Source organism: Oryctolagus cuniculus, chromosome 6 (assembly GCF_051225735.1).
Source record: "Oryctolagus cuniculus isolate XC-2025 breed Fujian yellow rabbit chromosome 6, ASM5122573v1, whole genome shotgun sequence".
Taxonomy (NCBI): domain Eukaryota; kingdom Metazoa; phylum Chordata; class Mammalia; order Lagomorpha; family Leporidae; genus Oryctolagus; species Oryctolagus cuniculus.
The window spans coordinates 47,168,392-47,192,018 of record NC_142872.1 but is presented as its reverse complement, the minus strand read 5'-3'; the positions used below and the strand labels follow the sequence as shown (position 1 = coordinate 47,192,018).

The window sequence follows — 23,627 nt, the reverse complement described above, 5'->3', positions numbered from 1 at the left end:
TTTTCTTCCTGTTCCACTAATTGGGAGAACATTTATTTTCAGTCCTCAGAGAATGAGGAGGAATGTGTTGTTCATTTTAAAAATACCTTTTTATTCTTTCTACATCCCAAGCAGATATAATGAGATTGTATAGTTGGCTAAAAGAAGCAATATTAAGTGTGTAGCTTGGAGAAACCCTTTTACATGTGCTTTCTCGCTCTAGGTTTGCTAATTTACTGGAGTATAATGACAGGTACCTCTCATGATACAAATCATGGATGATGTATTCTGTGGGACAATGATAGGTTGGGATTCTTATATTTCAGATTACATCTTGTTAACCAATAAAGTTCATGTGAATGGTTTTGTTTGCTTGCCTGTTTTGCTGGACAGGAAGGGTGGATTGGAACACAGGTTTTCTGGCTGGCCTCCCTTGGTGGGTTACATCCACTTATGCCTCTCCCTTTCATTTGTGTCTCTGGTCCGTGAGGATCCCTGCCAATTTCAGACCTGTTTGAAATCTCCTGAGAAGAGTTCTCTTCTGGGAAATCTACAGGAGTCATTCATTTGAGTGTAGGAGCGGATTCTAAGATCCCCTCCTCTTCTTGGGATGTGCACCCCAAGAACATTAGAAGAACCTGAAAATGAGTTGAACTGAGGGCTGCCCTTGTAACTTTCCACACCCAAATTGACATTCAGTGCCTGAACCAAGATGTATACTCACTAATAAATATTTTAGCTCTCTCTGCCTCAGTGATTACACTGGCCATTCCATACAGATAAAAAGACAAAATGTTTCTTTAATCAGTACTGTGATGTGAGACCGTTAAGGTAATAGTGCTTGAAACTATTAGAATCTCAAAGATATTGACTGGCTTGCTTTTGGCATGGCAATTATAATTACATTTTTAGGTTACATTTTATGGGTTTATACTAGTTATTCTAACATAAAAGAAATTGCTGTCCAGAATTTTAACAGAGGGGAGAATGATCTCGCTTGAAATTCTCAGCAGTGCAGGCATCAGGGGCTGCTAATATACGATCTAATTGTGATCAATACTTTCTTTTCTAGTTTCTGTAATGACAAGGCCTTTGCAATAAAAACACTACCATCTTTTTTGAAATCCACAGAATGATAAATGACCCAGGCCGACTTGGGGGTGGGGGAAATGTAGTGTATTTTACATTCCTAGTGATTTATTATGGGTTTGCACACATAGCTAGTGTGAAATCAAGCTCAGGAAAAGGAGGAAAAGTACCCAACAAAGAAATCTATTCTGCCTAAAATGCCTGGGTTTAAGATCCATTACCATTGATGTGAGTTAAGTACTCTCATCAGACGCTTAGGAACCCTTGAGTATTTGGATTCTCTTCCTAACATCACAGGAGAGGAAAGAAAGCCAGCACAATGAACCACTACTTTGCTATGTATGAATGGCTAGGTCAGCCTAGCTCATGTGTTACATAAAAAGGACCAATTTGATTCTGTGCTGACAATAAATGAAAGGCTTTGAAGGTACTCTTAGCTGGGTCTATTTGCTTTCAGAGACAGTCTGTTGGGCAGGTTCTGGGAGGCAGGTTATTTCAGGTGTAAGAAAGAAAGGAAATCTGCTCGTTTCATTAACTATTAGGGACTTAACTTCCTTTGGTGTAAAGCCGAGTCCAATCATCGCAGACCTGGCTATACTGGTACAGGGTGTGTTCCATCCTAATCAAACCCAGCTGGTCATTTAGGCTCAACAGGTAAAGTTTTTGAGGAAGCCCAGTAGAGACCTGTGAATTCTGCAATATAAAAATGTGAAAAATGTGTACCCTTGAGCCCCCTTTCAGCTCCCACCTCAATTGTTTATGTCCAGTAGGGTGTTTCACGTGGCCATGGTTAAGTTTCTCCATCTTTCCATCTTTGACTTCCCTTTATAGGTTGCCTGTGACTTTGCTTCAGGGCAGCATTTAGCATGTAATATTACAGATCCTGAAATCTTTCAATCATTTTCCCTTTCCTAACTTCCATCTCCCTTTCCTCTCTCACTTTCACTCTGCTTTTTTCCTTCTTCCTTTCTTTTGTTCTGTCACCAAATTCTTTTTTTTTTTTTATTCCAAAAACTAACTTTTGTTTAAAAGAGTTGAGAAAAATATGTAGGCCCTCTACAGTATTCACAACCTTAGGACTGCCCTAATACATAAGATATAATTTTCTGCCATTCACCAGACCTGGATTTTTTTCCCTATTAATCAGAAATACCCTATTTTCTGGTCTTAGCACAGCATATGTAAATATCAAGTATGAGGACTCATTGATCTACTATAACATATTTTTTTTAGGGGAGTGGTCAGGGTCATAGAAGGAGACACAAGTAGTACAGGAGACTAGATCTTTACCCGAGATCATTTATCATTTCTTTTCTCCTGAATCAGGCTTGGGACGAAAGGGATAAAGAGTATTTTCCCCTCAAATATCCAATTCATCCTATCAGATTTCCCACAGTGACTTTCTCGACCAAGGTCTTAATGCACTACTCTTAGAATGCCTCATCAGTGACCAGAGCTGATGGGGTCTTTGAACATTAGACAGTACCCATTAGTCAAGGTCCCTGGGCTAGCAACTCTGGATGGCATTTTCTTCTAAGTGTGCCATTAGTTAGTATAATGGACTGGTGTCTGTCAGCCTTTGGGGCAGGACAGAGAGGCGCATCCAAGACCCTTTGTTAGAAAATGGGCTGTGTTTTTACTCCAACCTGGAAACATGTTCCAGCAACATTTTTAGCTCTTGAGAGACAATAAATGTTAATGGCTTCAGTGAAGTCTTTATGATCTCCCAGGTCAGAAATCTCTTTTTTCCCTCTAAAGTCTCAAATATGGATTTACAAAATACTCTTCAGAACTATTATAGTCTTTTGGGTAAATAGTTTTCATTTTAAAACATTTTTATAATACACACATCTTAAAAAGTGTTCTAAATATGTATTTTTACGATTGATCCTGACAGCGCCTTAAAGAGCCATTATTACCTATCAGGGAGATAATGTGTGTGTGTATCCAAGAAATTGTCTACAAAAAAATCTCAAAGCTGTGTATATTTCCAATGAGGATTTTTTCTTCACCAATAAACTTGAAAAAATTATGCAAAAACAATTGAAATGTAGGCAGATCATCAAAATGAATCAGTTCAGAGTTGAAGATTTTTGTACTGCCTCTCCTGTGGCAATTGAGACACTCCACAATGAGAAAGATCAGAAATGCCTGGTTATGCTTATTTGAGGCCGTGAACACAGATTACTGAAAGTTTAGACATTTGCCAGGCTTTCTGCTCAAGCCTGCATCCTTTAGAAGTCCAGGCTTTGATTTTATTGGGCTCTCTGAACCAATGGTTCATCCAACTGCAGAGGGCTAGAAATCATTCAGAATAGGGCAATGACTTGTTGGTTTATTCAGACTTATTGAATGTGTCACTGTGCTAGGAATTAGAGAAAGAGAGAATAAGCTGCATTTATGCCCTTGGGGAGCATGCAGACCTGCAAAGCATATTTGCATTGGTAAATTCTACTATGGAAGCATGAATGAATGGAAACACCAGCAAACTACTTTAGGAATAAGAATGGGGTAATTCTTTCTGAATGTCTGCAGGTTTCCTCAGAGTGTGAAGTAGTGGCAAAAAGTTAAGGGTGCTGGCTCAGGTGGAGAGAGATGGTGAGACTCAAAAGATGACATCATGGGTGATGGCAACAACAGCAGTGCCCATAGCAACTACTACTGCAATTATTGTTAGGAATTATGAAAGCTTTTAGGGATACTTAGTTAAAATAGCATATTGGTTAATTTTTAGTTCAGAGGATAATTCTTACCTCATTCAACCTATAAATATTTATTGCATGCCTTCTATATGCTAGAAAATTGGGATATCATAATAGGCTCTTTTTCTTGTGGAATTTATAGGTGATGGGATGGGGGTTGTAGAACTTGAACACTAAGATAAAAAATCACACATATAAATGTGAAATCTCTGGTGTGATTAGTTTGTAAATGGGAGGTCAGCAAAATATTTGATTTGTGGGACCCATCTAATTGAGGCAAGAGATTTTTTTGTGTAGTTTGGCCTCATCAAGAGGTCAGAAAAATCCCTAAGAAAGTGATTAAGGAAGAATGGGAATTAAGCAGGTGTATGGAATGGGTTTGGAGTGGTAGGGTATGGGAGAATATTCTAGAGAGGGAAATGGGAGATGAAGAGAAAAAAGAATGGAAGGAGGAAAAATAAAAAGATGCAACAAGAGGGTAAAGACATTTTCTCCCCCCTTTCCTTTTCATTCTTGTAACAAATATTTATTAAGTGCCTCCCAAGATCCAGCACTAATCTAGGCAGTGGGATTCTGTATGAATGAAACAGTCAAAAATGACTACCCTCATGGAGCATACATTCTAATCAGGGGAGGCAGATGATAAAAAAAAAAAAACAACCAACAGTATAGTATATAGTACATCAAATGGTGATGAATTCTACAAAGGAAAATAATTCAGAACTTAGAGAGAGTGTGTATGGGGTGGGGTTGGTTTAGATTTATATACATTAGTCAGAAAAAGTGCCATCAAGAGGTTGGTAAGGGGCCGGCGCAGTGGCATAGCAGGTAAAGCCACCACCTGCAGTGTTGGCATCCCATATAGGCACTGGTTTGAGTCCCAGTTGCTCCACTTCTGATCTAGCTTTCTGCTATGGCCTGGAAAAGCAGTAGAAGATGGTCCAAGTCCTTGGGCCCCTGCACCCACGTGGGAGACCTGGACGAAGCTCCTGGCTTTGGATTGATCCAACTCCGGCCATTGCGGCTACTTGAGGAGTGAACCAGTGGATGGAAGATGTTTCTCTCTTTCTCTCTGCCTCTGCCTCCCTATAACTCTGCTTTTCAAATACATCAATAAATAAATATTTTTTTAAAAAGGAGGTTGGTAATTGAGGCAGGAGCAGAAGGAGTGAAACTTGCAGACCATGGGAGAAGCCAACCGGAAGCAAACCCAGGCAGACCAAACAGTGTACATCAGGGCTCTAGAAGGGGATTGGGCCTGAAAGGTTTGAAGACAAGGTTGGAGGCTAGGATGGCTGCAGCAGAATGAGTGTGGAAGAAAGTTCATAGCCCACATATCATGGGGCACTTGTTGGGCTTTGTTGGCCATTGGGTGGTCTAGTGCTATTCCTATGGGGTGGAAACCTACTGAAGGTGAGGGCAGATTGATGATAAACAGGTTTCCAGGCAATGGGAAAGATGTCCCCCATGTCATCATGGTAAGCAGATTAATCTTAAATTAAAGGGAAACATTTCTTACAATGGGCATTGGGTATCCCAGGGTTCCTGGCATTTTTGCTGAAACCCAAAAACCTCAAACCCACAACTTCTGGGGGCTGGTGCTGTGGTGTAGCAGATGGGGCCACCACTTGCAGTGCCAGCATCCCATATGGTCGCCTGTTGGAGATCCTGCAGCTCCACTTCTGATCCAGCTCTCTGCTGTGGCCTAGGGAAGCAGTAGAAGATGGCCAAAGTCCTTGGGCCTCTGCACCATCATGGGAGGTCTGGAAGAAGCTCCTGGATGTTGGCTTCAGCTTGGCACAGCTCGGGCCATTGCAGCCACTTGGGGAGTGAACCAGCGGGTGGATCTCTCTCCCTCTCTCTCTCTGCCTCTCTTCCTGTAGCTCTGCCTTTCAAATAAATAAATAAATCTTTTTAAAAAATTAAAAAAAAAACCCCACAACTTCCAGAGTCAGTATCTTTTTTTTTGAAAAAATTTTTTTTTAATTTTTAGAATGGCTTCATTGTCAAGTCCACAGTCACGGGATTCTTACATTGACTTTGATGCATCAAGAGGTGTTTTGGAATGGCTCCACTTCACACCTTAAGGATCTGCTTTGATTACCCCATTGCTGAAATTCTATTGTTACTAAATTGTCTCTGTAGTTCTGTGATGATTGTGTACCCAAATATGCAAGACAGTGTGTGTGCAATGTGGGCAGGGTGAATGAAGTAAAGTCAGCTGGGGCTTGAGTGACAAGCTATGCAGCTGGGTAGGTGAAAGATAGGGAAGGAGAGGAAAGCAGCTGTGAATGCAGATTGAATGCAGGCAAGACAATGGCCTGTCATGATAAGCACCTTCCCTCAAAGGTCATCAGCCCATCAGGGAGACTCCTCACTGCCACCTTGGCTTCTGTTGTAAGCTGAAGTTTCATTGTCTCAAGAATACGGTATGAGTGATCTCATTGTGGCGATTAGCAGGATGATCAAGAAGAAATATTTTGTTATTCACATCCAAATACTTTGCTATCCATACATAAGTGCTTTATTCTGTTTCCCTTTCTAGCATTATGGCTTTTGTTCTTTGATATTAATTTTACAACACTAAGAAGCAATTTTGGTTATGCATTTCAGATTCTCAGCCTTTTCCCAAAGTGTAGGTGAGAGAGCACCTTCAGAATCTTGGCTTTTGAAAGGAATATTAAGTGGGCATTGGTTTAGTGGGCTCATTCAAGGCCACAACAAAAATCTACTGCTGTTTGTGATCATTTGTGGTGTCTCCACCTGTGTCCTTTAGTCATCTTCTCCTGACTACTCCCTTCTGTGGCATTTGTTTTGGAAAACAAAGAGGTCTTTGTGAGACTTGGGGCAAACCCTCTTTGATTTCTAGTAAAAAGTCCCTTTAGGCCTTGACCTGAGGTTGGATGTGATTGGTAAGTCAAGCAAAAGCATAGAAGACCCCAAGAAGGAACCACTGAGAGCTAGTACTGTTGGGTCCCAAGCTTGACGTTGAAAAGTGATTTTGTTTGTGGTTGCTTGTTAAAGTCCACATTTGCTTATTTATTTATTTTTTAAAGAGGCTCAGCTGATGAACTTTTTTAAATCACTCATTTAGTTGACCACCCAGAGCCAGCATCCACAGCCCTCCCTGGACAGGCTATTTCCCAAGACCAGTGGGAGCAAGAACAATGATCACTCACTTGGTGACTTTCATCATCAAAGTACTTTCTAAATATGAACTCATTCTTCTTGTAAAAATCAGATTAAGCATTGTTATCCCCACTTTACAGTTGGGCGTGCCCAGATTTCATTATTCCTAAGATAGATTTTGGAGTCCTTGGTAAATGTACTTAGCATTATAGTGAATTGAAGATGAAAAGACCTAATGGGTCACCTGGTGTAGCCTTTCACTCTCCACCTACGCATGTCCAGAACAGGAAGCACCAATAAACCGCTTTCTAGTACTTTGGCCAGTCATGGTTTAAACATCCCAGGGGACCCTCCCTGTAAGAACAATCTTGGAGACAGAATCTTCTAAAAGCTACTTCTGCGACCTCAGTGCTGCGACCACCCAGTTCCCCAGCTGAAAGGTTCTTGGAAGTGAAAGGACTATGGTTAGAAGTCTTTTTTTCCTTTCTCTGTCAGAACAACTGTAAATTCCAAGAATTACACGTGTATCTTTTCCTTTCATGGTCGATTTTTATGTGCCTTTCCAGGTTTCCTAATAGACATACGTGTAGGATTTTGAGTTACAGTTGGGACATGAGCTCATGAAATTAGTTTTAACTGCTTTAACCCGTAGGTGCTTGTGTTTATGGAATAAGCAAGTCATAATCGCTGACCACAGCCATTAAAATCTGATGTGAGTCAACTTCCAGTACAAAGGCTTTCTATAAGCCAACCCTCTTGAAGCAGAAATGATCACAATTTAATATAATGAGAATAATTAATAAGGAGTGTGCCAGTGACCTTGAATATTAATATTGTTTCCTTTTCCTGTAAACAAACCAGGCTATTTTATTATTATTTTAGTGTGTAATTTGGCATAAACACTCCTTTTCACATAATTTCCCCAGGTGACTTTTGTCTCCTTGGCAATTTCCGGCTTTAATAAAGAAAACCTAATTAAGAAGGAGCTGTTGATTGGTTTGCTAGTGTAATTAACACAGGTGATGCTAATGAGTTTCTATGAAACCAGTGGTTTATGGGAAAAATAAACAGACCGTTGTTGCATATGGCCCAACTGATATCTGCACTCTGGAAGAAATGATGATTTCCAAGTCTCCTGTGAGTGGTTTGTGGGCATGGAATAGGCAGATAAAATATTTTATAAGATTCATTAGTGGAACTAGACCAAATTGGGAGCAAAAGTCTTCATATTAGAGATATTAAAAAAATCTAATCTTTGACTGTAGTGCTTGTTAGGTCTGTTTTTCATGTGCCTAAAAAGAGGGAGGTTTCTTTTGTTTGGGATGTGTTTCTGATTTTCATTATAGGCATTTTAGGTTTGCATAGCTGCCAGCTGACTTTCTAAAGACATTTCAGTTTTCATCCTCCTCCTGCTGACTTTGCCCATTAACCCTTGATGATGCTCTGATCAGGAAAGCACATGGAGTTGCTACAGAGATAAAGGCTCCTGAGAGTCTCTTCTTGGCCTATAACTGTTTCCTGAGGAACTCTGGATATTGGTATTTCCAGTAGTATCCATGCTGGTCTGGTACATCTGGAGGCAAATTTCTTCTTTCTTTTTATCTTTCTTGAGTTGGGAGGGGTGGTAGGAGTAGGGGTTCAGATTTAATTTAACAACAACTCGTGCCATGAACAAGATTCCCGTGGAATCCATGCATATCTTCTCACTGTAAATTTTATTCAGAATCCCTGGCTGTTAGTCTTGATAACTTATAAATATCTTGCTCAATTTTGTGATAGATTTTTTTGAAATCCTTTACATAAAATATTGGCATATGGTAAGACCTTTGATGTTTTACATAGTTTTCTGAGGTCTCTTCCCATTTTTGTTGCTGTGTTCTTCTCCAATCAGTATTTTAAATGTATGTTTTCTCTTCATTTTCATCTCATTTTTCATCATCTGCTAGTTAATTCTCTCTCTTTTTCTTGCCACCAAAAATGCTTGCTCTACTTTGTCTCTCATCCTATTGCTATGTGACAGAAAAACCAGAGACGTCCTGTGTCTCACAGTGTACCTCCAGGGACATCTTTTGAACTCTCATAATTTGTATTTATTGCCACCCACTTTGTAAGTTCACAGTTTAATTTGCCAGCAGTGGCAGTGTTAGGCCGACACAGTAAAACAAGATAACGTTAAAATGTCAGAATGAGAGGGGGCATGAATGATGCATTACCCCTACTAGGACTCGCACTTGTCATTCCTTTCCACCAAAGTGATGTTAACTACCTTTTGAGAGCTTTATCTGAATGGTATTACTCAGAAATAGGATCATTAGTTCACTGTTCTGATTAGGAAGCTGCTATGCTTGATTAACTCTTCTCGGACTGGGATCTCAGTGAAGGCATTAAATGAATCGCACTGACTTCGACATCTAGAACTAATTTATAATTATTTTTTTGCAATTATTTGTAGTTGTTGACATGTGTTTTTCCATGATGTGGTACTTAGTGAGGATGCATTAAATCTACTGGAGAAAGAAGCGTGTTCGAGTTGCATGTTTAATCCACATTTCAGCAAAAGTCATCTAGATTTTTAAAACTTTTTCCTGAGGATAGATACTAAGCCATTATTCTTAGTAGTATCTATGTATAACTAGTTCACAGAACTTGTGAAATTCCTGGGTTTGGGCAATTGACCCTTTTGTAGATTTTGCTGAATCATATCACTGGGAGAAAACTGGTTCAACTCATGTTTATTCACAGTAGTGACTTCATGGGCAAGAAATCAGGGTTAACATGAGTCTTGCAAAAGCTTCCAAAATGGTAAATCTAGAATATTGGGATAGGAGACCCTTTCCCATTGCCTTATTCCCTAAAACCACTTCACACCATTCTTTCCCTGTCTGCAGTTTTCTTCCAAATCTTGCTAAAATCCTGGCACATTGTTCCTTTGAATTCTAACCCAGTCCCTAACTCCTTGTGCCCTTTGCAACATATCCCCAGTAGTTACACTTCAGTGCTGATGGGCATTGCATTCTGTCATGCGCAGGTTTTGTTGGGAGAAGTATTGAAGGCCAGGAAGTGCTTGTGGGAGTGGCACTGAGGAGAAAAGTTGTCCTCCTGCATGGATTTTGATAGTTATGAAGATTTAATTTGAGTTTCATAGAAAAGGTCCCCCTTTTACAGTAAAGATATATATTGATTCTGGCCCACAATTTGAAAAGAGAAGCTTGTATTTTAGTTTAGCTTTTTGGAAATAAAAATATTTTTTATTCTTCGGATTCCAAAAGAAACAGAGACCTGAGAGGGGGTTTGTGTGCCTCCTGCCCTGCTGTGTGTATAGTGCCCAGCTCTGCAAGGTGTGCAGTGTGCATTTGTTAAGTTGATTGGAATGAAGTAGTCCCTAAGGAGTGATTTTCCCCATTCCCCCATTTAAGTACTTCCCCCCAAATGTCTTATTTCCTGAAAGGGCTTCTTATCTGCATGGATCCAGAAACTTGGGTTGTTATTACAGATGCCTCTGATGAACCTGAGGTTACTCTGAGCATATTAACAGCACCATCCCATTATGCTCCTTTATCATATGCTTGACATATGCCCCACATTGCTATCCCTCACTATCTGCTCAAGTCAGCCTAGGTTCATGTTGGAGATTTCTTGGCAGCAAACCCTTGGCTATAGACACAGATATATTGACCTTCAGCTATTTGCATTAAAATATAACCATAATGTACTTGTTCAAGAAGTGATTTGGACCCACTTATCAAGACCACCTCAAGTGCCTGTATTTGGGAGGACAGGTTTAGCTGAGATGGAGGATGCTGGACATCACTATAAGACTCCAAAAGGTAGTTTGTGTTTAGGGTACTTACAATAAGACCCCAAATGGTACAGAAAAGAGAGAATGTGTTTGGTTTGAGTTTCTTGCATCTGTTAATCGCTTTCTAAACATATACTCTTTTTTTTTTGTCAGAGTGAGTCATTTACAGCAAATTCCAACTTGCTGATATTTTTCTCTGTGAGCTTATTTTTCAATGGTTTTGTGCTGCATCACTCAGAGAACTGATGGTCTCTGAGATTTGGCTGTAATTCTGCTTTTGTAGAGAGGGGAAATGAAGGTATTAAAAAATAAAGTGTTCTATAATCCTATGTGAAAAGGTAGTCATCAAATTGGAAAGATTTTTTTTTTTCCTCTCCTACCTCTATGGGAGAACTTTTTAATCAATATGGGTCAGGCTTAACCAAAATCACAATTACTTTGAATCTGTGGTCCTTTGGAAGTTTCCTTTCTCTGCTTTTTCTTAGAAGGGAAGGTTGGGGACCAAGTTCTAAAAGAAAAGCTGTTTAGGCAAGAAAATAGGAAAAAAATTTCCCTACCTCAAAGTCACACATATCAGCATGTGCTTCAGGGAGCCAACAATGTGACTTCTCCTAGAAAGAATTGTTGTAACTGAATTATGATTACTTTCCTAAATCTGCCCATCTGCATTACTCAAGGTTTCCTGTGCCCTGCATTGTCCCAGATAGAGAACAAAATGTAACTCTCACCAATTTTGTCTACCTTTTTTGCTCTAAGCCAAGGCTTTGCAGCACCATTAGGATGTAGATTATCATATTTAAAACCTGTGATGACACCGTTGTACCCATCTGAATGATTAATCTGCTCATTAAAAGAGTGCCGATGGGCTAGTCTAATTGGAACATGGATCTTCTTAAAGGACGTTACAGGGTCGGGAATAGGAAATATTACTCATAACATAAAGTAGGGATTAATTATGCTACTAAATACTACTGTGTGAAATTTACATATGGGTCTGGTTAGAGACAAGGATTAAAAAAAGTGTAGCATCCCATTTTATAACATTTATGTCAACTTTAAGACAGGTGGTTTGTTCCCACTTTAATCCCAAATCTTAAATCAACATTTACAAAGGCTGTTATAAACTCAAATGCCACAGAAGGCTTAGAGGTTAGGATAAACATAGAATTTGCATCAGGGAATCAGTGTGATTTAACCATATGGATTTAAAAAAAAAAAAAAAGCATTTGCAAAGAACCAAAGCTGCAGAGCAATCTCTACTTTCCGTTAAATCCTAAACTTCTGAATGATATTATTCTACATAGAGAATGAAGGTACAATTGGGATCTTTAAGAAAATAGGAAAATCTGTTGAGCACAAGTTTACAATTTTTTTAAGTATAAAAATAACCTTTCTTTAAACCAGCAGTATGTATTAAAGATGTTAGGGGATTGCTCAAGTTGCAAGAGGGTTGAGGGGCTTGAAGCTCTACTTTGGAGCTGTTCTGCCACAAAGATCGTATGACAACACCATTAGGAATTCGCCAATAACATGGAGGTGGATTATAGAATCTTTGGGTTGAAAAGAATCTTGAAGGCCATATTTTCTAGCCCCCTCATTTTAAAGCAAGGAAGCACAACATTTACCCAGCTATTTAGTGACATGCAACAGCTAAATACCAAAGTTTCTGACTCTTGGTCCAATAGTATTTTCGTCTCTAGCCTGGCTACCAAGTATCTTGACATAATGGATTATTTGTTTGGTACATCATGTCTTAAGATACCTCAGTTTCCTGAAGTCATATCTGTTTGACAAATGAAAAATATATTCTTAGACATTTGAGGGTTTGTTGCATTTCCACTACTTGAAAATACATATTGTTTTTCTACCTACAGGCAGATGTCATGTCGTGTGTATAGTAAAGAATGGAAAGTTGTGACTCTAGAATAAATATCTACCATTCTGGGCAGGTGTTGCCAAAAAAAGAAATGAAAATTGGAGCACTTGCTTGTTAGTGGCTTCTTGGCTGTTTGAGGAACTTAAAGGATTATGTATTAGTTTTTTGTATTCTGCTAAATTTAGATAATTTCCTTGGGCTTTTGGTGACCACTTGATGTTTCTGGGATTTGAGTAGTCTTGAGAAAAAAAATGCTGAATTTATGGTAGCCTAACAGTTTACCAGTTTAAAGCTTTCCATCCCTGTGGACCCTCTTAACCAGCTGTCAGGGTTGTTCTCTCATGTCCATCCTATTCCTCTTCGATTGAATTGAGTTCACCATCGCCTGTCACCCAAATTACTATAGTAAGTTCCTAGCTATCTTACGGTCTTCTGTCTTGTTTATCCCTACCCAACCTGTCTACAAAGCAGCTAGAATGATCTTTCTGACATCACTGTCTTGCTTAAAGCTGTCACTTGGACAGCCTGGCTCCCATTGTCCCAGAGATAAAAGTCCAAGCTTTTTAACATTGCATCCAGCATCTCTCTTGGTGTCATTTCTCACTACTTTCCTCCATACCATTGGCCATCTTGTACTATAAGACTTTGCCATGTACTCTGAACTCTCTTTAGTTTTTGTAGCAGATTTCCTTTTTAAGTGGTATGTCCTTCTACTTTTCTCTTTGCCTGACCTTTCTTCTGACTGTGTCTTATCCAAAGAATTAAACTCAGCATTGGCTCCTCAAAAAAGTCCTCTTGGACCCACTGACTTAGGACATAGTGTGCACCCAACTCTGTATAATAGTGCTTTTCACATGGCATAGTGACAACTTCCCATTTGCCTTCCCCCCACCAGTGGGCTCCTTGAGGGCAGTGAACATATTATTGTTTTTCTGTTTCTGTTTTTAAGTATTGTGTTTGATTCAAAGGAGAAAATCAATAAGTGTTGAAAGAAGGAAAGAAAGAAATAAACTCTGACAACAATTTGTACTCTAATGAGTTCTGCAGAAGAAAATGTTCTAACATTCTTCGGATAGATATTCCATCAGATACTGTTTTTCATTAATAGCTGGATAGGTGCCTTTCAATGTCAAGCTTTAATGTCTTGCTATCAATATCTTCAATAACTTTTTCTTACCCGAAACTACATTAGGGATCTGTTGACCACTAGCTTCTCTAACAGCATCTTTAAATTTTGTTTATTTATTTAGTTGTGATGCAGTGAGCCAGTACTCTCATCTTCTGGTTGATTTTCCAAATGTCTTTAATGACTGGGGCTAGTCCTAGACCAAAGCTAGGGCTAGAAATTCAATGCAGGTTTCCCAAGTGGCTGCCAGGGAGCCAATTACTTGAGCCACCAGTGCTACCTCATAGGGTCTGCAGTGGCAGGAAGCTGGCGTAAGGAGCCAGAGGTGGGAAATGAACCTAGATATTCCCAACTATTAGGTTAAATGCTCACCCCAGTAGCACCTCTAAAAACACTAGTAGGCAGTGACCTATAATCAAACAAAACTGTTTTCATTTGGAGAAAAAAAGCCTTTGTCATGTATTTGAGAGTATTCTCTAGTTGTGGCATGTCTTGGAGGTCAATTCTGAAGCTATTCTTTCTGTGATGTCATGTAGGAGATGAAACTTTCTAAGATGCCTATATTGTCATTCTGTGAATGTTAATAGCAAAGTATCACTGAAAAACTATTGGAAAATGTTTGTTTTCTGTGGTAAACCTCTGAACATTTTTAAGACTCAAGAGTGGTGAACAGAGAAGCTTTCTTTAGAAATACAGATCTGTTGGAATACCATAATTGTCCAGTGGTGGAACAGGCATGTGCACACAGGATTCTTCAGCAAATATCATTCATTCCTGGATCTCCATACTCTGCTAGCAAAAGTGCAAACTAAAAGCCACCAAGAAGTTGAATAGATCCATTATTATAGTAAATCTTGATTGGCCAGAATGTCAGGGAAATGGAATGGTTTGTGAAATTTCTCCAACTTTGCTGGTAGAAAATTATTTCATTGTCTTCTTTAGCAAATAATGGTCTAGCTATGGAGACATAGGAGATTGAGATAGATGTGAACAAACTCCCAGGGGTTCTTGAGTTGTTTTCCTGAATTATAGCGTTGTGGGCCTTTTGTGTCAGAATGGAAATTACCCACAATCTGATCAAACCCCATGCTTGAAGAAGTGGAAATGGAGACCACAGCAATGAACCAACTAGCCCAAGTCTTCTAGATAATTTGTCCCACGATAGGGTTTATGCCTAATTTGTTGTCCTTTACGATGTGTTATAAGTCCCTACATGGGTTTCATGAGCTTTAAAAGAAGTATTTTTTTTCTATTGTAAGTCTAATACAGAAAAAAATAATAGTTCACTAATGAAGCTGAATAGAATGTCATGGGTTGTACTCTGATCAAACAAAAGTTTACTATAGTGACACTCTGAGTTATAGCACCGAGAATCTTGATGCTTCTAAGAACTCTTCTCAGGGAGTGTGCAGAGTCCAAGGTTGCAAACTGGCAGCTGTCATATTTGGCTGGGGAACATTTTGTTTAGCCAGTGCTATGTCATTGCCTTGTGGATAGGGTGTATGGGCTTCTTCCTGCCTTAGTGCCCATGCCTTGCAGCTTCAGTCCAGTATTTTATTGGCCTAGATTTGGAGATTTTTGAATTGGAAGTCACGAGTTTATTGTCATCTTTTTTTTCTCTCTCAGCTTAATATCACTTTTTTTTTTGGTTAGGGTCTTATAGGAAGCTAAGCAAGAGATGCCCATTCTATTTGCAGAACATCTGAGAAGGGGGCTGCATGTAGGGGATGGGCTGGTTGGTAACAATGTTGTTTACATATTTGGAAGCATACCGCCCATCAAGCTGCTGCCCACTTTATCAGATCACTTAAACCAAGTCCCACGCTACCATGAACATTAGTCCAAATCTGTCACAACTGGCAACCTTCAGCATTGGTATGGAAAGATAGTTAATCAGTCTGTGCATTAGCACAGATGCACAGTGTAAGCAAATAAGATTACTGCATATGGGGCCACGAACTGATTGGGTTTGTACAGGAGATACCAAGGTATTCTTGTTTGGAAAAAGACTTTCCAAGATTTAGGGTTTCTATTTTTTCTTCTTCCTAAAAGTTTTTTTTTCTCTCCTTCTCTGAAACTTAGAAACTTAGAAATAATTATTTTTAAAATTGAAATAACTTCCATACATGGGAGTTTTACTGTGGGTAAGGATACCATTTACATCTTGTTCCTAAAATGATTACTAGTTTTAAAGAATACGTTAGAAGAGTAACTTTTATTCTTTGTAAAAAATTTCAAAGAATATAGACAAGAAAGCAAAAATTACTTTTGGTCCAAAGACGTGCAAGAGTCTATTTTAACATTTTCTGTATTTTTTTTTCCTAAATATTTCTGTGCATATATATTAGAACTGTCTATTTACAACATTGAAATATACTTTTTTATAACTTGCTTTTTTCGCTTAATGTATTGTGACTATTTTAATATATCTCATAATTTTAAAAAATAATTGCACAGCTTTATATCTTATGGGTATAGCTTATTTAATTATCTCTCAGTTGTGGAATAGTTAACCTGTTTTCAATTTTTTGCAGTAGTTAAAATGGAACAATGAGCCACCTTTTGCATAAATCATTGGGTTGCAATCTGATTTTTTTAGGTGAAATTCTTAAAGTGTAATCTTTGATTTAAAGGAGATGATTTCTTTAAAGATTTATTTATTTTTTTGAAAGCCAAGGTTAGAGGGAGAGGGAAAGACAGAGACAGAGAGATCTTCCAATTCTTGGTTCACTCCCCAAATAGCCACAGTGGCCAGAACTGGGCCAAGCTGAAGCGAGGTGCCAGGAGCTTTATCCTTATGATATTCCACATGGGTTGAAGGACCCAAGCACTTGGGTCATCTTCTGCTACTTTCCCAGGTGCATTAGCAGGGAGATGGAGCAGAAGTAGAGCAGCCAGGACATGAAACCATTCCTAAATGGGATGCTGGAGTCGAAGGCAGTGGCTTAACCTGCTACACCACAGTGCCAGCCCCAGAGAAGAATATTTTTAGACTTTCTGGTGCAAGTAGCTAAATTGCATAACAGAATGGTTACACCTATTGACAATGCCATTCCCATATTAAGGGAGTGTAGTTTACTGGTGTCCTTAAAAGATCACTTAAAAACTTTTGCCAATTTAGTAAACTGAAATATAATGTTTACTCCTATTTTAATTTGTATTTTATAATTATTGCTGAGGTTGAATAGTTTTCTTTTTAAAAATTATTATATAATTTTTTGTTACCTAGTCATTTCCTTTTTGTTTTCCTCATGAGTTTTTACATAGACTTAAAACAATCAACATGTATTGCCTCAGAGGACATCCAGAGCAGCCATCTTTACCAGAAGGTATGCCCGAGGCTGGCAATGTGTTTCCAGGATGAGTCGTTCACAAGGCTATTGGTTTGAGGCCTCAGTTTCTTGAGACAGGAGTCTTTTCAGAGCCGTGAGGTGTCCTTCTGACAGGGCAGCTGGCTTCCCTCATGCTGAGTGAGCTCAGAACAAACTGGAAACTGTCTTTTGGACCTAGTCTTGGGGGTTATACATTGAATTTCTTTCATTTTCTTTTTAGTAAGGACAAGTCACTAAGTGTAGCCCATATTCAGGGAAGGAAATTGAGTTCCACTCTTGAAGCATCACATTTTAAAGAATTTGTGGATATATTTTAAACCACCATGGAGCCTAATTTTAATTTTTTTTGACATTCAGAGATTTAAAATTTCCAGGTACTTAAGAGTATTAATCATTTTCTGTTTTGGAGTCTTTCTTCTTCATGCTTAGCAATGTTTTCTACAATCTGGGATTAGATGAATAATCATTTATGTTTTCTTTCAGATTTTTGTTGATTTCATTTTTTATGTGTAACTTCTTTAATATTTCTAGAATTTATTTTTAATACATGACCATAGATATAGCAATCAATTAATTTTTAAAAGTAATTAACATTTATTTTAGTGGCAGTTTTTGAAAAAGCTCAATTTATCCTAACGATTTACAGTGCCTACTTTATTATCAATAGATACTGGGTTGATATTCAGCTGATACTCACCATATAGTCATATCCCTTATTAAAGTCTTAAGATGCTTCAGTGCTGGTTGGTAAAGAGCTGGTGCTCTAGTTCCCCGTCTTTTCCCTCCCCCTCAGTTCAGACCCTTTCTTATTAATTAAAAGGACCTTCTGTGGCATATTAAAAAGGAATGGGTGTGGTGTTGTGTCTTTCAGACTGGTGCTCCAGGGACAATTCAGATTATCATTCCTGCTATTTTGAATATTGACCCAAATTCAGAATATATAGGCACATGGCTTTTTACTTTGTTAGATTGATTCCCTTTCTGCACAATTTAAATTTCTGTGGCTGTAGAATAGACTTTAATTCCCTCCATTTTCATGATGATTATTGCTTATTCCTGTATTAACAATAGGATCATTTCTTAGGCTAAAATAATTTCTTTAAGATATTATGCAAAATTGTGTTAAAGTCGTGGACAGTTGACATCTGCACTATGTCTTTTCTTCCTATCTGGAATAATTATATACATACATATACATATATATCCATTTATTTAAATCTTTAATATCCTTATGTAGAATTTTTCTTTATATTTTTGGTTGAATTATTCCTGTTTATCATTTTTTTGCTGTTAGGAAAATATTTTCTAAAATATTGGCAAAATTGTTATCACTATTGCTTATTGCCTATATTTGTTAATTGTTCTTTAAGATAGTAACTTTCTAAGTTTCACAAAATAAAAATTATTTAAATAACTCCTTTCCCCCATTAGGATTTTGGATTATCTTTTTAAACTGCACGGGATTCTGGTCATTTACATTGTATAAGTAACCAGATCAGAACGACTTGGAATGTCCTGAGTGATGTGTGAATCACGTGGGCAATCCCGTGTTGTTGATATTCAAAGTATCAGCCTTTAAATTTCCTTTTTCTGTGTTTCTGCTTGAAACTATCATGGTTTAACATGAAAATGGCACATAGCAGTGGACCTGGAAGTGTTGTTAGGTTTGAATGGGGTGGTTTCAAAATCGTTTCTGGTTTTATAAGCCTCTCATCTGAATCCAAGGCTTATTCCAGGGAATATAAGGCCTTTAACCCCCATGTTATAAAAATGATTGGGTGACTGTTAGCAAAGCAATAATACCAGTGGGATGTGTATATTAAGCTGTCTGTGGGGGGAAATGCTGGGAGCAACAGGCCTATAATTTAGGTAATAGCGTTACTCTATGAAAAACATGCTGGTTTTGCCTTGATGCTAATCAGGAAGCCATCAGACAGTCTTCCCTGACTGAGCAAGGGCAGGGCAGGAAGGAAGTCAGCTGTCATCATGTTTTTGAAGACGAAAAAAATGAGAGGTGAGCTGAACTCTGTGATAGGAACTTCACTCTACGGCTGCTTCCTGAATTTAAAGGTGTGGTGCTCCAATCAGCACCACAAATTGGAGGCATCTGATTTGCATGGATTAACAGGAGTGGGTCACAACCTTCTGACGGGTCAATGGCACCACTGGGGATTGGAAGAGAACTTTGATTCTTCCTCTTTTGCCCCTCTGTCATGAAGCAATCATGCTGTTCTATTGTAAAAGAAGATCCCTCACTTATAAAGCCAAGCTTGTCATTTAAATTCACCCAAGTTAGGACACCACGGAGCTCTGTCAGATGTCAGTCTCAATACAGCAGAGAATGTTTTTCAACAGCTTTCTAACCCCTTTGCCGGGAAACACAGAGGCCTGGATCAAGGGGGAGGGGCCGCTGACTGGGCTTGGAGGATTTCTACAAAGGCAGGATTGCAATTTTTCATTTCAGGCAGGTTTTCTTTACGTTTTCTTCTGATTATTTCTTCTTTTTTCCCTTTAAGTCTCCTGTAAAAGATATTTGCACAAAAGGGGAGTGAGAAAAAGAGATTGAGATTTGCTTGTCAGGGTCTCCTCATTTGAGGGTCTTCTGGAAGGCATGTAAACGCAGGAGTGATGGTATTTTTCTGCATCCAAGGCTTAATGGCTGTTTGCCAATCATGGCCCTTGAAAAATAGAGTTTGGCTTTAAGGTTGCTGTGAAATGTCTGGCAGAGGAGCCATCCTTGGTAGACTATGGACAAAGAGAAATGGAGTTTTTGTGATTCAGCCTCTGGAGTCCAAACCCAATAAAAATAAGAAGAGCATGCCATCAGACTGTGGCTTCCCTGAAGTATGCTGGGTCAGGCTGCTTTGAGACAGTACTGGCAGAGTCAGGACCATTTTCTCTTAAATCTTGATTAACCAAATGCTTGGGAAATGATATGTTTTTGGAGTTCTGATGCACTCCATTGGCACTTATTATTTTCTATATTGTTCAGCATCTGTTTATCCACTATATGCTATTGGCTAGTTATTGTGCTAGGCCCTGGAGACTCAATTTATCATAGAAGAGGCTTAATTCCTGCCCTCCTGAGACTTCCTGCTTAGATCTGCCTTATCAGTTATCTTTTCTGGACTGGCTTGATCTTTGTCATTTGAATTCCTGTATTTTCTGGGTCCACCACAGTGCTTGGTATCCCGATACAATACAGAGAGCCTTGGCAATACTTTCCTTAGTGTTTGATTTGTTGTTTGTGCCTCAGTTTTCTCATCCATAAAATAGGCACAATGTCTACCCATAGTGGGTCTTGTGAGAGTAAATGACACAATGTGTGTGTAAAGCACTCAGCAGAGAGGTTGGCACAGGTACACATGCAGCATTTGGGAGTTCCTAGAAGTTTTTTTTTTTTTTTTTTTTTTGATAGGCAGAGTGGACAGTGAAAGAGAGACAGAGAGAAAGGTCTTCCTTATTCCATTGGTTTACCCCCCAGTGGCCGCTGTGGCTGGCGTGCTGCAGCCAGTGCACCGCACTGATCTGAAGCCAGGAGCCAGGTGCTTCTCCTGGTCTCCCATGCAGGTGCAGGGCCCAAGGACTTGGGCCATCCTCCACTGCACTCCCAGGCCACAGCAGAGAGCTGGCCTGGAAGAGGAGCAACTGGGACAGAATCCGGCGCCCCGACTGGGACTAGAACCCAGTTTGCCAGCGCTGCAGGCAGAGGATTAGCCTATTGAGCCATGGTGCTGGCCTCTAGAAGTTTTTATTGAAGTAGAGGTGTAATGGTCATGGCAGTGTGGTTTAACATCTAGAACCTTCTGTTTTGGTTAGTCTCATTGGGCTCCATCTTTGGTATCTTGAATCTCTTTCTTCTTTTAGTAAGCATTGTCTCTTTTGAAGAATCAATTTTTCTTTGGATCATTGAAGATGACTTGGAAGACTTAAGGTTATGATTGGAAACAAATTCTCAAGAGGTGTAAAAGGCATGTATGTATGTCTGCAAGTTAAGGTGAGTCCTGCAGTTAATATTTCAGTTTGGAAAAAACTCGAGCTGTTTTGTGAATTCTCTTTCTTTTAGCAGCACACATGTCCTTTCAGAGAATAGTATACTCTTTCTATTCCTGTTGAAAAACCTGCAGAGACCATTAGATTGCATCTCAGTGAAAGGAAACGGCAGCTTAAGGTTGACTCTGGCAGGCCTGAGACACATCAGTGCGTGTCCCTACACTGCTCTTGGCAGTGTAGGATTGTGGACCCAAGTGTGTTGCTAGGGTCGGCTTGGCTTACAATCTCAGCTTTGACATTTCGTAGCTTTAGCTTAGGCACATTTCTAAATCACACACACACACACACACACACACACACACAGGTTTGTATGCCAACTGAATGCAGTATCTGGCACATTCCAGTAGGAGCTTGTAACAAATATGAGTAAAAAATACAACAAAGAAGTATATGTTGCGTGAATGAATGAATGCAGTTATTCTTGCTCCAGTAATGCCATTGTCGAGCATGGTTTCGAAGCTTCTCTTCATCCAGTTGCAAACCAGCTGCAGCACTTTGTTCTGACTCTCCTTAATGGTAGTGCACTGTCCCTGCCTGAGGGTTGGTCTGAGTTTTGGGAGCAGCCAACAGTGATTTGGTGTCAAGGGTGGTGGAGAGATCAGTCTATTAAAAATTGTTTTGGATCAGAAATTCTGATAAAAGAATTATAGTGAGTTGATCTAAGCCTCCTGCCTACATTTAAGGTAGAGCTGCACATGCTCTCCAGTAGACTTTCCTAAAGTGACAGATTAGGATGGGAGGGAATTCATTTTGATGTGCAATCCTAGTTTGTGTGAAAATCAGTCACATCTCAGATCTCACTCTGGCCTCTGTGCTCTGCAAAGAAGGATAGTCACATATATTTCTTGATGATGCCCTGAGTTTGAATTCTGTCTCTGACATTAGCTGTAAAGTTTGAGGTTTATTACATAAATCTTCTATTTGGCAGTTATTTCTCTGTAATTTTTTATTTTCCCTGAGGATGGGGGTGGGGGTAGGGCATGTGTTTGGCAAACTCTACTCTGTGTTATAATTCAGGGTATTTTCTCCTTTTTACATTATTTTAATTTCCTTTTCCCACATACTCAGAACTCCAGCATTGCTTGACTTCTAAGTCATAGAGAAAAATGATCTGAGAAAGGAATTCACAGGAAGTGCTACTGCTTTAATTTCTTACTGTTTCTAGCCTTCCTGCTAGTATTTCTACTTATAAAATGATGTCCAGAAAGACAGTGCCTAAGCAAGAGGAATATGTTTCTAATTTTAGCATCTCAGGCACAGTGAGGCTGGCATTTGAGGTCAAGGAGGCCACAGGACCACACCACCTACCAGGCTGCTAAGCAGACTCCACTATTTTGACAGGAAGATTAAGGTTCCTGGAAGCTGTCCCCCACTTCTCTTCACCCCCTCATTAAGGTAGCAGCCAATACCAATGCCAGTAACCAATACTAAATATGATTCTGTTGCTTACCAAGGCAAGTAGGAGCACCTCTAAGAACAATTCACTGAAAATGGATGGTGTATTTGTTCTCATGGCACGACTTTCAAAAGCAAATTAATTATAAATCGGTTGCAATTTAATTCAGTTTGTCTGGATTATGTGTTTGCAAGGCCTAGAGTACATTTGGCACTGGTGGTAGCACATTTGGATTTTAATGTCTTTGACAAGCCACTGCTCCCTTGGACTGGGTAAAGGGCCTACTTACTGCCTGCCATCATTTAACTGGTCTGTGCCAGAATGACTGCTGGGCTTCAGGGTGGGTCTTCTGCTTGCAACCCCCACCCCACCCCTCTCAGCAGGATCTTCGTCTAAATATTTGCCCAGAAGCCAAAAAAGGAAAGCTGCGTACAGCATACCCTGAGAAAATGAGGGTTAATCACACAGAAAAGTTTTAACTATTTGCATCCGCACAATAATACACAGGCACATAAGACTTTCAGTTCCCTAAACCCAAGAAGTGGTTTAACAACCTTGTGTGAAGTTTGACATCCTGCTATACATATAAACATAAAAGGCAGGTTGGGAAAAATACAGTCAAATTTCCCCATTTGTGCAGAGAAAGGTGATTAACTTTTCCCTAAATGGAAGGTCTTTCCCCTAAACCCCTCTTTTTTTGAACTCGTGCTTTCAACTTACTTACAGTGAGATATCATGAGTTAAAAATGTAGTAGGTGCACAGGCTACACTCAACTTTTTAACCCCCTACCACTGGCTCATCTACTTCTCTGCTGTCTTGAAAAGTCCCTACCCCTTACAAAAAACTCTCCAGGTTTGGTTTGGCGCTAGCCCTGGTAGCCCATTAATTCAGAAAAAAGGATACCCAGGGAAAGCATCTTATCTTTCCAAACTGTTCTGCCCTCCCCCACAACACACCCTCCCTAATCTCTTGCTCTGTTCTTTTCTTCATGAAGGAAGTATAGGATTGTCAGTCGCCTGAGTTCAGGACAGCATGGGATTAAACTGGTCCTACTTGGACTTGAATCTGTCTCAAGGCATTGACTTCTGAGAGAGAAGTCCAAGTTCTCCAGGCCGGACAGGTTAGAGCTCAGTTGCTTTGCCTCT

At 39.4% G+C, this 23,627-nt stretch overlaps 1 protein-coding gene across 22 annotated transcripts in view; it reads left to right on the top strand.

Annotated features, from left to right (window-relative positions):
- The window catches only part of EBF1 (EBF transcription factor 1), a 411,315-nt gene that overhangs the window by 130,291 nt on the left and 257,397 nt on the right, over positions 1-23,627 (top strand). The window contains exon 1 of one of the 22 annotated variants that reach the window (XM_089334999.1): positions 7,965-8,036. The exons of 19 other annotated variants lie outside the window; for them this stretch is intronic. The gene's annotated coding sequence lies outside the window, so the exon portion shown is untranslated. Of the gene's footprint in view, positions 1-7,964; positions 8,037-23,627 lie in introns of those variants that run through there. 2 more of the 22 variants (XM_089334995.1, XM_089334997.1) reach the window with 2 other exon arrangements.